This window comes from Leucoraja erinacea, chromosome 29 (genome assembly GCF_028641065.1).
Source record: "Leucoraja erinacea ecotype New England chromosome 29, Leri_hhj_1, whole genome shotgun sequence".
NCBI lineage: Eukaryota > Metazoa > Chordata > Chondrichthyes > Rajiformes > Rajidae > Leucoraja > Leucoraja erinaceus.
The window spans coordinates 7242785-7255429 of NC_073405.1; the positions used below are offsets into that span (position 1 = coordinate 7242785).

General features: G+C 48.7%; 1 protein-coding gene across 3 annotated transcripts in view; it reads left to right on the forward strand.

The window, feature by feature from the left end:
• LOC129711099 (beta-1,4-galactosyltransferase 2-like) overlaps positions 1-12645 on the forward strand; it is a 43180-nt gene that overhangs the window by 5199 nt on the left and 25336 nt on the right. The gene's annotated exons all lie outside the window — the stretch shown is intronic.

Below are 12645 nucleotides of genomic sequence, written 5' to 3' on the forward strand. Positions count from 1 at the left end.
GCATGGTAACTCAAATTTCACTGTACCAATAGGTGCACGTGACATTCAACTTGAGCACCACGCCACACACTGTATTCCAAGGTAGCAACAATGATGGGCCTCCTCCATGGCCAGAGTGAGCACCACCGTAAATTGGAGGAGCAGCACCTCGTATTCCGCTTGGGCAGTCTGCACCCCAGCGGCTTGAACATTGACTTCTCAAATTTCCGGTAGCCCTTGCTGTCTCCTCCCCCTCAGCCCTCTGGCTCCTCCTCTTCCTTTCTTCTTCCCGCCCCCCCCCCCCACCCTACATCAGTCTGAAGAAGGGTTTCGGCCCGAAACGTTGCCTAATTCCTTCGCTCCGTAGATGCTGCCGCACCCGCTGAGTTTCTCCAGCACTTTTGTCTACCTTGGTATAATAATTGCATGGTGTTCATTAATAACTGGGGATTTATTCAATGAGGTGGCGCAGCGGTAGAGTTGCCTCTTTGCAGGGCCAGAGATCCGAGTTTGTTCCTGACTATGGGCGCTGTCTGTGCAAAGTTTGTACCTTCTCCCTGTGACGGCCGCATAGGCAGAACGTACAACGTCCCACTCACCACAGACGCGCAGGTTTGTAGATTAATTGGCTGCTGTAAATTGTCCCTAGCGTGTAGGATAACGCTAGTGTACGGGGTGATCGGTGGTCGGCGTAGACTAGGTGGGCCGAAGGGCCTGTTTCGGCGCTGCGTATCTGAAGTCTAAAGCTCCCTTATTGAATACTGTGACATATGTATGCCACTACTTTTTTTAACCATTTATAGATTCCCCTGAACACTGGCAATGCAAGTCTTTAATTGCATTGTGCAGGGAGGAACTGCTGGTTTAAACCGGATGGACACAAAAAGCTGGAGTAACTGAAGGGTCTCGACCCGAAACGTCACCCATTCCTTCTCTCCAGAGATGCTGCCTGCCCCGCTGAGTCACTCCAGCTTTTTGTATCTGATTGCAGCCGTGTCACCTCCTCTCTCCAGCGACAGACAATGGAACTAGGACTGGCAGGAAGTCGGGATTTACAATGGAATTCAAAAAAAACCCAGAGCTGGAAAATATGGGATTGAAATGACACTGCCGTTTCCGTTCCGTTTTTTTTTTTTTGTACTCTGACACCGCACATGAGCAAGCCCCAGGCATTCTCCCAATTGGCACTGGCAATTGTCCTTTGGTAATGAAGAGAATGATTAGTGGGTGACTTGGCCATAGATTATTTGGATGCTTTGTAGAGACTGTGTTTCATTGTTCTATATTATCCTGCTTCACCGTCCATAGCATGTGCATTGACGGCATTTCTACACAGAGGGCCAATTAACCTACAAACCCGCACGTCTTTGGGATGTTGACGGATAGCCACGTGGTCGCAGGGAGAACGTGCAAATTGGTTTTCTGGATTAGATATTTAAAGTGAAGTGGTGTGGTGTGTGGGGGAGATTTAATAGGAACCTGAGGGGTGACTTTTTTTACACACGTGGTGGTAGGCAAATGGAACAAGCTGCTGGAAGAGGTAGTTGAGACAGGTGCTATCATAACATTTAAGACACATTAGGACAGAATGGGATGGGTTTAGAGGGTTATGGGACAGGCTCGGGCCAGGTGGGACTATTGTAGATGGCGGTGTATTGATCGGAGTGGACAAGTTAGGGCCCAAGGGCTTGTTTGCACACTGTATGACTACCACGATGTTTTAGCAACATTCATAGAAACATAGAAAATAGGTGCAGGAGTAGGCCATTCGGCCCTCCGAGCCTGCACCACCATTCAATATGATCATGGCTGATCATCCAACTCAGTATCCCATCCCTTCTCTCCATACCCCCTGATCCCTTTAGCCACAAGGGCCACATCTAACTCCCTCTTAAATATAGCCAATGAACTGGCCTCAACTACCTTCTGTGGCAGAGAATTCCAGAGATTCACCACTCTCTGTGTGAAAAATGTTTTCCTCATCTCGGTCCTAAATGATTTCCCCCTTATTCTTAAACTGTGACCCCTTGTTCTGGACTTCCCCAACATCGAGAACAATCTTTCTGCATCTAGCCTGTCCAACCCCTTAAGAATTTTGTATGTTTCTATAAGATCCCCCCCCCCCTCAATCTTCTAAATTCTAGCGAGTACAAGCCGAGTCTATCCAGTCTTTCTTCATATGAAAGTCCTGCCATCCCAGGAATCAGTCTGGTGAACCTTCTCTGTACTCCCTCTATGGCAAGAATGTCTTTCCTCAGATTAGGAGACCAAAACTGTACGCAATACTCCAGGTGCTTCAGACAGGTACGTGGATTCAGACAGGTACGTGGATCAGACAGGTTTAGAGGGATCTGGGCCAAATGCATAGGAAGGAACTGCAGATGCGGGTTTAAACCAAAGATAGACCCGAAAAGCTGGAGTAATTCAGCGGGACAGGCAGCATCTCTGGAGAGAAGGAATGGGTGACGTTTCCATTGGGAATGTCACCCATTCCTTCTCTCCAGAGATGCAGCCTGTCAGCCGAGTCTCCCCGGCGTTTTGCGTCCATCTCGGGCCAAACGCGGGCAGGCGGGACTAGTGTGGATGGGGCAATGTTGGTCGGCATGGGCTAGACGGGCTGAAGGGCCTGTTCCCACGCTGCAAGACTGTGACTGACTCCCAACCCCTCTCCATCCCAAAGCCAGTCTACCCTCTGGGAGATCACTCTATTTTGATCATGTGAGTGAGTTGTCTTGGAACTCTGATGAATGTTTATCCCCGTGTCAACATTGACCTAAAAACATTACCATTGATGGTTATCATGCAGCCATTTGTGGAAGCTTGCATTCTGCAAATTGGCTGGTGGTTTTCCTGCGTTGCAGGGACTTCAAAATGTGTGTGTGCACTCTCTGCAAAATGTTCAAAGACACACTAAGATCATAAAAACTGCAATAGACGTGCAGGTCTGTTGTGCAACTTTAAATGATGACGTTTTTACTTCACTTAATGAAGGCACCATACTCCGTAAATAGCTCACGTGGAAATCTAACTTGGACTGATTGTTGTAATTCTGCTGTTTAGGGTGACATTCAAATTATGTCTAGTGTTTAACTCAGTTTAGTTCCGTTTTCATAAGTGACAGGAGCAAAATTAGGCCATTTGGCCCATTCAGTCTACTCCGCCATTCAAATCGTGGCTGATCTACCTCTCCCTCCTAACCCCATTCTACTGCCTTCTCCCCATAACCCCTGACACCCGTACGAATCGGGTTTCGTCTGGTTTAGGGATACAGCGCGGAAACAGGCCCTTCGGCCCACCGATTCCGTGCCGACCAACAATCCCCGCACACAAAACACTTCCCCACACCCGCCAGGGGCAGTTTATAATTTTACAAAGCCAATTAGCTTACAGACCTGTACGCCTCTGGAGTGTGAGAGAAAACAGGAGCACCCGGGAAAAACCCACGTAGGTCACGGGGAGAAGGTACAAACCCCATTCAGACAGCACCCGTAGTCAGGACGTGTTTAGTGGAAGGACTTGAATCCATGTTGTCTAACTACGACTTGGGTCGGCACATGGCGCAGCGGTAGAGTTGTTGCGCCAGAGACCCGGGCTTGATCCTGACCACGGGTGCAGTCTGTGTGAAGTTTGTACATTCTCCCTGTGGCCACGTGGGTTTCCTCCCAAGCCCCAACGAGGTACAAGTTTGTAGGTTAATTGGTTTAGTCAAATTGCAAATTGCCCCTGGTGTGTAGGATAGTGCCAGTGTACAAGGTGATTGCTTGTCGGCGCGGTACTGTGTGTTTCCGCACTGTATCTCTAAAGTCTAACGACTCTATAACCCACTTAGACTTGGGGCAAGATAATGAATCTGCACTTTTTTTGGGTGTAGGCTCACGAGAGCGAATGTGAAACTCCATACTGAGAGCACTGCGGGGCAGGGCAGGGTGAGCTGGGATTGAGAAGCTGGTCCTCCACTGTTCCACGCAGGTTTAACATTACCTGACCCGAAGCTCAAGGGAATTCGCGAGGCAGTAATACGTGCAAAACACATCTCGGAGCAAACGTCAGAGAGCAGAGACTAGCAACGAGCAGGTCTTTGCATACTGCGGTGTTGCACAAGGCTGTAGTTCCAAGAATTTAGCATCAAAACCGGGTCTGCTAATTCATAACTTGATATACAGGAAGTTTGCAAATGATTCAACAGGAATGTGATGGTCAAAGGTTAAAACAAAATTAAAAATTACAAATACTGGAAGCATAAGATATATAAACAGAAAATGCTGGAAATACTCAGTATTTGCGGCACAGTGCCACAGACCCCGGTTCGATCCTGACCTCGGGTGCTGTCAGTACGTGAGTTTGTACGTTATCCCCGTGACCGCGTGGGTTTCCTCCGGGTGTTCCGGTTTCATCCCACATCCCAAAGACGTGCGGCTTTGTAGGTGAATCGGCCACTGTAACGTTCCCCATAGTGTGGAGGGAGGGAGTGGATGAGAAAGTGGGATAGCATAGAACTAGAGTGTTGAATGGTCGCTGGGGACTCGGTGGGCCTGTGAAATGCCCGTTGCCAAGCTGTAGCATTCAAATCCACATCAGAAGAAACACATGTAAGAAGGAACTGCAGACGCCGGTTTAAACCGAAGATAAACGCAAAATGCTGGAGTAACTCAGCAGGACAGGCGGCATCTCTGGAGAGAAGGAATGGGTGACGTTTCGGGTCGATGCCCTTCTTCAGACTGGTTAAGGATAAGGGGGACGAGAGATATCGACGGTGATGTGGAGAGATAAAGAACAATTGAATGAAAGATATGCAAAAATGGCGGAGTAGACTTGATGGGCCGAAAGGCCTAATTCTGCTCCTAAAACATATGGACTTCTGGTTCTCTCCCTCACTTTCTCAGATAGAGTGTAAAGGGCCTGTCCCACTTGCATGCGTTCGGCACGACCAAACGGAAGCGGAGTTCGCGCGTGACATCGTTTGCGTCATACTCACCAATCAGCTGGGCTGGAGGCGGGCCGACTGAATTTGGGCGTCACACGGCGTCGGCGGTGACGTCATCGTGCAACGCCACGCGCTAGGCGTACGCACTCAATGCGCCCTGCGTGCCGACAGGCCGTGGGCGAGCGATATTTTCAGACAGTGCGGGATTTTCGAAGCCCCGCGTGATGTCGGGACCAGCCCTGCACAACTCCATTCGCCTCTGCGCTTCGAAGTGGGACCAGCCCCGCGCGGACGTATACGGTGCCCGTACGCCTCAAGCGACCACGTTTGGTCGCGCCAGACGCATGCAAGTGGGACAGGCCCTTATCGTTCAAAAGGCGTTTTGTCGGTTGAACACTGCAATAGCATGTGACTCAACGCCTTTGAATTGAGTTGGAACGCGCCCCAACTTGCCTGGGGAGTTAGGCAGCAATCCATCTTGGACGATTTTCAGCCCAACCCTGCAACGGTTCTGGTTTCGGTGAGATCCCTGGAGATCTAATCTTTGTGAGACCTTGCTTTTTAATTCATCGCTACTGGCTATGGATGGTTCCTTTGATTGTTGACACAAGTCACTCTTTTTAACCAAAAAGTTTTGTGATCCAGTCCAAATAACCTCCATTTATGTTCAAGAAGGAACTGCAGATGCTAGAAAATCGAAGGTAGGCAGAAGTGCTGGAGAAACTCAGCGGGTGAGGCAGCATCTATGGAGCGAAGGAAATAGGCAACATTTCGGGTGTCGGCCCAAAACGTTACCTATTTCCTTTGCTCCATGCATCAGTTTCTCCAGCACTTTTGTCTAACCTCCATTATGGGGCAGTCCAGAACAACGGGTCACAATTTAAGGATAAAGGGGAAATGTTTTAGGACTGAGATGAGAAAAACATTTTATACACAGAGAGCGGTGAAGCTGCGGAATTCTCTGCCCCAGAATGTAGTTGAGGCCAGTTCATTAGCTATATTTAAGAGGGAGTTAGATGTGACCCTTGTGGCTGAAGGGGTCAGACGGTATGGAGAGAAAGCAGGTACAGGATACTGAGTTGGATGATCAGCCATGATCATGTTGAATGGCGGTGCAGGCTCGAAGGGCCGAATGGCCTACTCCTGCACATATTTTCTATGTTTCTATTTATCATATTTTGACATTTGTGCTACTCCCTTCCCTGTATGTGTGCAGGAGTGTTTGAACAGATACAATACAATACCATACCGTTTATTGTAATTTGAACCTCAAATAAAGTTCAAACGAAATTTGGTTTCTGCTGTCATAGAACAAGAAATTAACCAAGACACTCCCCACCCAACACAAGAACTTTGGCACCCATCGTGTGTTTAAAATGTTTAAAAAAGCTACCTCTCGGGTTCCTAGTAATTCTGTTCCCTCCCTCACCTTAAACCTAGGTCCACTGCTTCTCGATTTCCCTACTCTGGGCAAGAGGCTCTCTGCTTTCACCCAATCTATTCCTCCCACAATTTTGTACGCCTCTATAAGATCACCCCCACCTCCTCCTCCTGTCCTCCCAGGGAATACTCCTAGCCTGCTCAACTGCTGAGCTACTCCAGAACAAAGACCCTACATCGAGCAAGATAGTCCACTCCACGAAAAAGACGTAGTACGGTCGTGGGCAGATTCATGGGTAATTTTTGGCCCCATTTCCGTAACCGGCTTCCGTCTCCGCACCAAAGATCCCGTAGGATAACTAGTGCGGAGACGGAAGCCGGTTACGGAAACATCCTCGCAAAAATAAAAGTTATGTGGTAAAAATCTTCTCATTTTCAGAATTTAAATTTATTAGCACAAACACAAACCCCCGCGACATTGATTACACTGCGAGTCGGGTCAGGTTACTGAAATGGATGAAAAAAAGGCCCACGTTCCGTTGCGTACTACATGTCAGCCCGTTGCATTTAGCAGGAGTGGTCCATCTTGCTCCGCTACAGGATCTTTGCTCCAGAACTTTTGTGTCTGTCTTTGGTGTAAACCAGCACCTGCAGTTCTTTGTTTCAACATTGTATTTGGTATGCCCAGTAAAAACTGGGGATCTTCTCACTTCAGGTAGCCTCAGCATTTCCCCCCCCCCTCTCTCAATCCCTCCCCCACCCAAGTTGCACCAGCTTCTCGTTTTCACCCTGCAAACAGCTAACAATGGCCTGTTTCCTTTATCATCGTTACTTTTTTGTATTTCTTTGCATTCATTGTTCTTTATCTCTCCACATCATCGTCAATAATGTCATTCATTCCTTCTCTCCGGTGATGCTGCCTGTCCCGCTGAGTTACTCCAGCTTTTTGCGCTTATCTTTACTTCTCCCAGTAAAGGCCGCCAAGCCCAGTGTATGTGTTTATAAAGTCGGGTCAGGTCGAACTTGCCAGTGGGTATTTGCATTGGGATGTGGTCATGGTTTTGTGAGCCCAGCTCAGTATGTTATCTCGGTCGGGATACTTTGTGTAGGATTGCCACACATGTGTTCTCTGATGTGGATCGCTTTGTTTGCCTGACCCGCTGAGTTATTGTTGTTGTTATTATCATTGTTGAGAACATTAGCGACGCAGTGGCGCTGGTTTCCGACGGGCACGGTGACGGACGCACCACGCGTCTCTGTCCTCCATGCAGCTGGCAAGCTCCTCTTTGGACTCTACACATGCGACTTGCATCGACGTCTTCCGCATCGTCTTGACCGGCCGTCCTGGGTCACGTCTTCCACGGGCGGGTTCCCACAGCACAACCTCGTTTGCTGGTCATTTCTGGGTAGCGGTGGTAGTGACCAGCGATCCTCATCCTTCTCAACCTGATCTTCTCGGTCAGAGGTGGATTCTCCCCATAGAGAATCTTTACCATGGTGATGTGGTCCCTACAACTAACATTTTGAGCTTTTCTGAGCATCCTGGTGTAGTAGGTACCATCGAGAGACTTGGACAGTGTTCGAGTGAGAGTCCATGCCTCACGCCCGTACAATAATGTGGTCTCTACAGTTGCATGGAAGAATCTCAGTTTGAGATCAGTCTTAGACATCCGAGACGTCCAGATTTTCCCCGTGTTATTGAGGGCTTTCCGGACCCTGATGTCATAACTCCGAGCTCTGCATCCTCGCTCCCACTTACTTGAGGTCCTCCACTTTATTGAGCGATGCACGGCCACTGGTCTTGAGAGGCTCATGGTCACCAACGTTGTGGGCCATGTTCTCCGTCTCCTTGACATTGGTGCTGAGTTGCTCCAGCACCTTATGTCACTTTTTGTAAACCAGCATGGATTACTGCGTGGTGGCACAGTAGTGCAGTGGTGGAGTTGCTGCCTTAACAGCGCTTACATCGCCAGAGACGCAGGTTCGATCCCGACTAAGGGTGATGTCTGTACGGAATCCCCGTGACCGTGTGGGTTTTTCCCGGAGATTTTCAGTTCCCTCCCGCACGACAAGGATGTACAGGTTTATAGGTCAATTGGCTTGGTATAAATGTCAAATTGTCCCTAGTGTGTGTTGGAGGGTGTTAATGTGCGGGGATCGCTGGTCGGTACGAACTCGGTGGGCCGAGGGCCCTGTTTCCACGCTGCATCTCTGAACTAAACTAAACTAAGCATCTGCAGTTCCTTGTGTCTCTCTGAATGAAGCAATTGACTGGCAAATTCAGCCTTTTCATTCTTGCCTGGTGCCAGTGTGAAGCCTCTGTGAACAAGACACATAAGGGAAGAAATGGTACTTGCAAAGGATCTTTCATGACCCCATACATCCCACAGCATTTCACAGCTGATTTTGGCCGCCAACATGCTCCATCGAGATCCCACAATGACGGACCTCAGTTCAAATGATACATCGCTTCTTTGTGTGTGTGAGAAAGAACTGCAGATGCTGGATAAAATCGAAGGTAGACAAAAAACGCTGGAGTAACTCAGCGGGTGGGGCAGCATCTATGGAGAGAAGGAATGGGTGATGTTTCGGGTCGAGACCAAGGAAATAGGCAACGTTTCGGGCCGAAACCCGGAAGGGTTTCGGCCCGAAACATTGCCTATTTCCTTGGTCTCGACCCAAAATGTCACCCATTCCTTCTCTCCATAGATGCTGCCTCATCCGCTGAGTTACTCCAGCACTTTGCGTCACCTATCCATGCTCTCCAGATATACCACCTGACCTGCTGAGTTACTCCAGCACTTTGTATCTTTTATTAACGTAAGGAAGTGCTTGATGATTTTCATAGACTCGGTGGGCTGAAGCACCTGTTTCTGTGCCGTACAGTTTGATGCTCTACCACTAAATTCCACAGCTTCTCTGGTGGGATTAAGTCTCCTGCCTCAATGTGCCTGGGTCCTAGTCCCAGTAACTTAAACCATTAAGCTGCCGTACAGACTTCCCCCAGAGTTGCGGAGTTATGGGCCAGTCTCGCTTAGGCGACTACAGGCGACTGCCAAAAAATTTTCAACATGTTGAAAAATATTCGGCGACAATTTTTGATGTCGTAGGTCGTCGCTGGGTGTCGTAGGTGAATTCCATTAAACCCAGTCCTGGCAGTCGCCTAAGTGGCACAGTACCTTTACAGCACAAGAGACACTGGTTCGATCCCGACTACGGGTGCTGTCTGTACGGAGGTTGCACGTTCTCTCGTGGGATTTCCCCGGGCGCTCCGTTTTCCTTCCACACTTCAAGGACGTGCAGGTTTGTAGGTTAATTGGCTTCAATAAAAACTGTAAATTGTCCCTTGTGTGTGTGTGTGTGTAGGACAGTGCTAGTGTACAGGGGTCACTGATTGGCGCAGCCTCGGTGTGCCGAAGGTCCTGTTTCCACGCTGTATCTCTAAAACTGAAAAACGAATCTAACATGTTATGCACCTTGGGGGGGGAAAGGGAATAACGAGGCAATTAAGAGGCACAGCTATGCCAAACTGTGTTTTTGTTAAAGCTGCTGCCTTACCTAAGGCATGTGGTTCAGAGGCATCGGTGCCTGAATCTGCAACAGAACCTTGATAGCTATGTTTGCTCAAAGCCTTTGAGGTCACGTTCTTTTCCTGGCAGTAAGAAAATGCGGGTGTAATCCTTTGACTTAATTCCTTGGCACGTCGTGCAGCCTTTCCAAGCAGTCTGTCTTTTTAAATGGAACGCCAGTGAGCCAGAGGCCCTGGGTGTTTGGACTCTGCTTCAGCCACTAGAAGCGCAAGAGGAGCTGGGCAGGGTTGGTGTGTAACACTGTGTTTAGCAGCAGGCTGCCGGTGAAGGGCAGCAGCACCGCTGGTGAAGGGCAGGAGCTGAGAGGGTTTGCTTTTTAAAAAAAATTCAGTCTCGGAAATGGGCACGGCTACCGAGGCTGGTACGAACCGATCAAAGTGTACCATGCTCGGCCTCCCTGAAGCCACTTCCAGCTATTTCCCTTTCCACAAAAAAAACAAAAACACACACACACACGGCGCTGGAGTAACTCAACGGGTCAGGCAACATCTCTTGAGAGCATGGGTGGGTGACGTTTCTGGTCGGGACCCTTCTCTGCATTGATAGGTAGAGAGTGCTGCCTTGTCAAATTCGGAATGGGAGGGGGTGTTGAAGTGTTGAGCCACCGGGAGATCAAGACGAACTGTGCGGAGGTGTTGGGCGAAGCGATCGCCAAGCCTGCGCTTGGTCTCACCGATGTAGAGCAGTTGACACCTAGAGCAGCGGATGCAATAGATGAGGTTGGGGGAGGTGCAGGAAAACCTCTGCCTCACCTGGATAGACTGCTTGGGTCTTTTTGCGCAAGTCCCTGGACACAGGATTGAACTCGCTGTAATTTTGTCGAGACTGTTGAGGCAGAGTTGCTTTGTCACAGGAAGAGCTTGACAAGATGGACAAGGGATGGGTAGTCTATGAAATTGGGGGAGGACCACAGTCCACTGCTGGACATTGAGGGGAAGAATCTGGTGGGGACACCCGTCAAATACCCGTGGGGGGCACATGCATACCTTTAAAGACAGAGCATAGAACAGTACAACACAGTAACGGCTCACAATGTCTATGCCGAACTTGATTCCAAGACCATCTTTTATATACCTGCACACACTACATATCCCTCCATTCCCCGCATATCCATAAATCGACCCAAGAGTCTCTAAAACACCATGGGATTTGCTTCGACCACCACCCCCTTGCACTCGCCACCCTCTGGGGCACGATGGCGCAGCGGTAGAGCTGCTGCCTCACAACGGCACTGACCCGCGTTCGATACTGACCTCAGGTGCTGCCTGTGGAATTTGAACGTTCTCCCCGGGACCGCGTGGGTTTTCTCCGGGTGCTCCGGTTTCCTCCCACGTTCCAAAGACGTGCGGGTTTGTAGGTTAATTGGCCTCTGTATATTGCGTAATGGGATAACTTGTGTGAACGGGTGATCGATGGTCGGCGTGGGCCAAAGGGCCTGTTTCACTGCTGTATCTCTAAACTAAACGAGACTAAAATAGACTAAACTCTGTGTGAATAATAACTCGCCCTGCTCATCTCCTTTGAACTTTGCCCCTCTCAACTTAAATAGCCATGAACAGCACTGAGCATGATACTATGAATATATAGACACTGCGAATGCACAAAGGGTTTTTGTTGTGTATATCATCCCTGCAAACTAGTCTGATTTTATCGCATCTGTTCCGATCGGAACAACAGTTTTGAAATGAGGGGGGGAGCAAAAGGATTTCCGTATTTTGTACGGAAATCCAATAAGAATACGGGTTACGATTTTGTGTCGTTAAATACTGATTTTTTTAAAGTCCGTATTTGACAACGCAAAATCGACCACTATATATCTTTTTTTATTCTAAATAAGGTTTCATTTTGAAATAAAGAACTTTGCATAACTTCTCTAATTTTAGCTGGACTTTCCTTGTGCTCATTACGCATGGACTGGAGACTCTCTTTCGACTTGGAAGGGATTTTGCTCACTGGGCCTTGCGCTGCCTCTCCAAGCAGTTCCAACGCCCGTTTATTTCCTAGCAACCTGTTCGCTCTCATTAAAAATCCCCACGCTTTCCCGACCACTCAACCACACAAGGGGCAACGTGCAGGAAAGACAATTAACACCTCGAGATGTGTTGTCTTTGGGACGTGAGAGGAAATCGGAGTTACCCGGGGGAAGCACATGGTGGTGGAAAACGTGCAAACTCCGTGCAGACAGCAGCGCAGGACAGGATTGAACCTGCGTTGCTGAGGCTGTGAGTTAGTTGTGCCATGATGTAATGAACTAAACCTTCCTTCTCCACTTTGAGCAGGAATTCCCAGGATGTGTATGTGTGTATATTTATATGCGTGTGTGTGTGTGTGTTTATATATATATATATATAAAATAACTTTTGAAAAGCAATCAAACAATAATAGCCAAAGGCAAAAACAATGCCCCCGAGGCAAGGTAGTTTGGAGCCTATTTGGAGTTTGTGGTCTTTAATAGCATGAAGAATGGTCCCGACCCGAAACGTCATCCATCCCTTTTCCCCAGAGGTACTGCCTGACCCGTTGTGTTACTCCAGCACTTTGTCTTATTGAAACATAAACGATTATCAAGGGTTTGGACACGCCTGAGGCAGGAAACATGGTCCTGATGTTGGGGGAGTCCAGAACCAGGGGCTATGGTTTAAGAATAAGGGCTAAGCCATTTTGAACGGAGACGAGGAAAAAACTTTTTCGCACAGAGAGTTGTGAGTCTGTGGAATTCTCTACCTCAGAGGGCGGTGGAGGCAGGTTCTCTGGATGCTTTCAAGAGAGCGC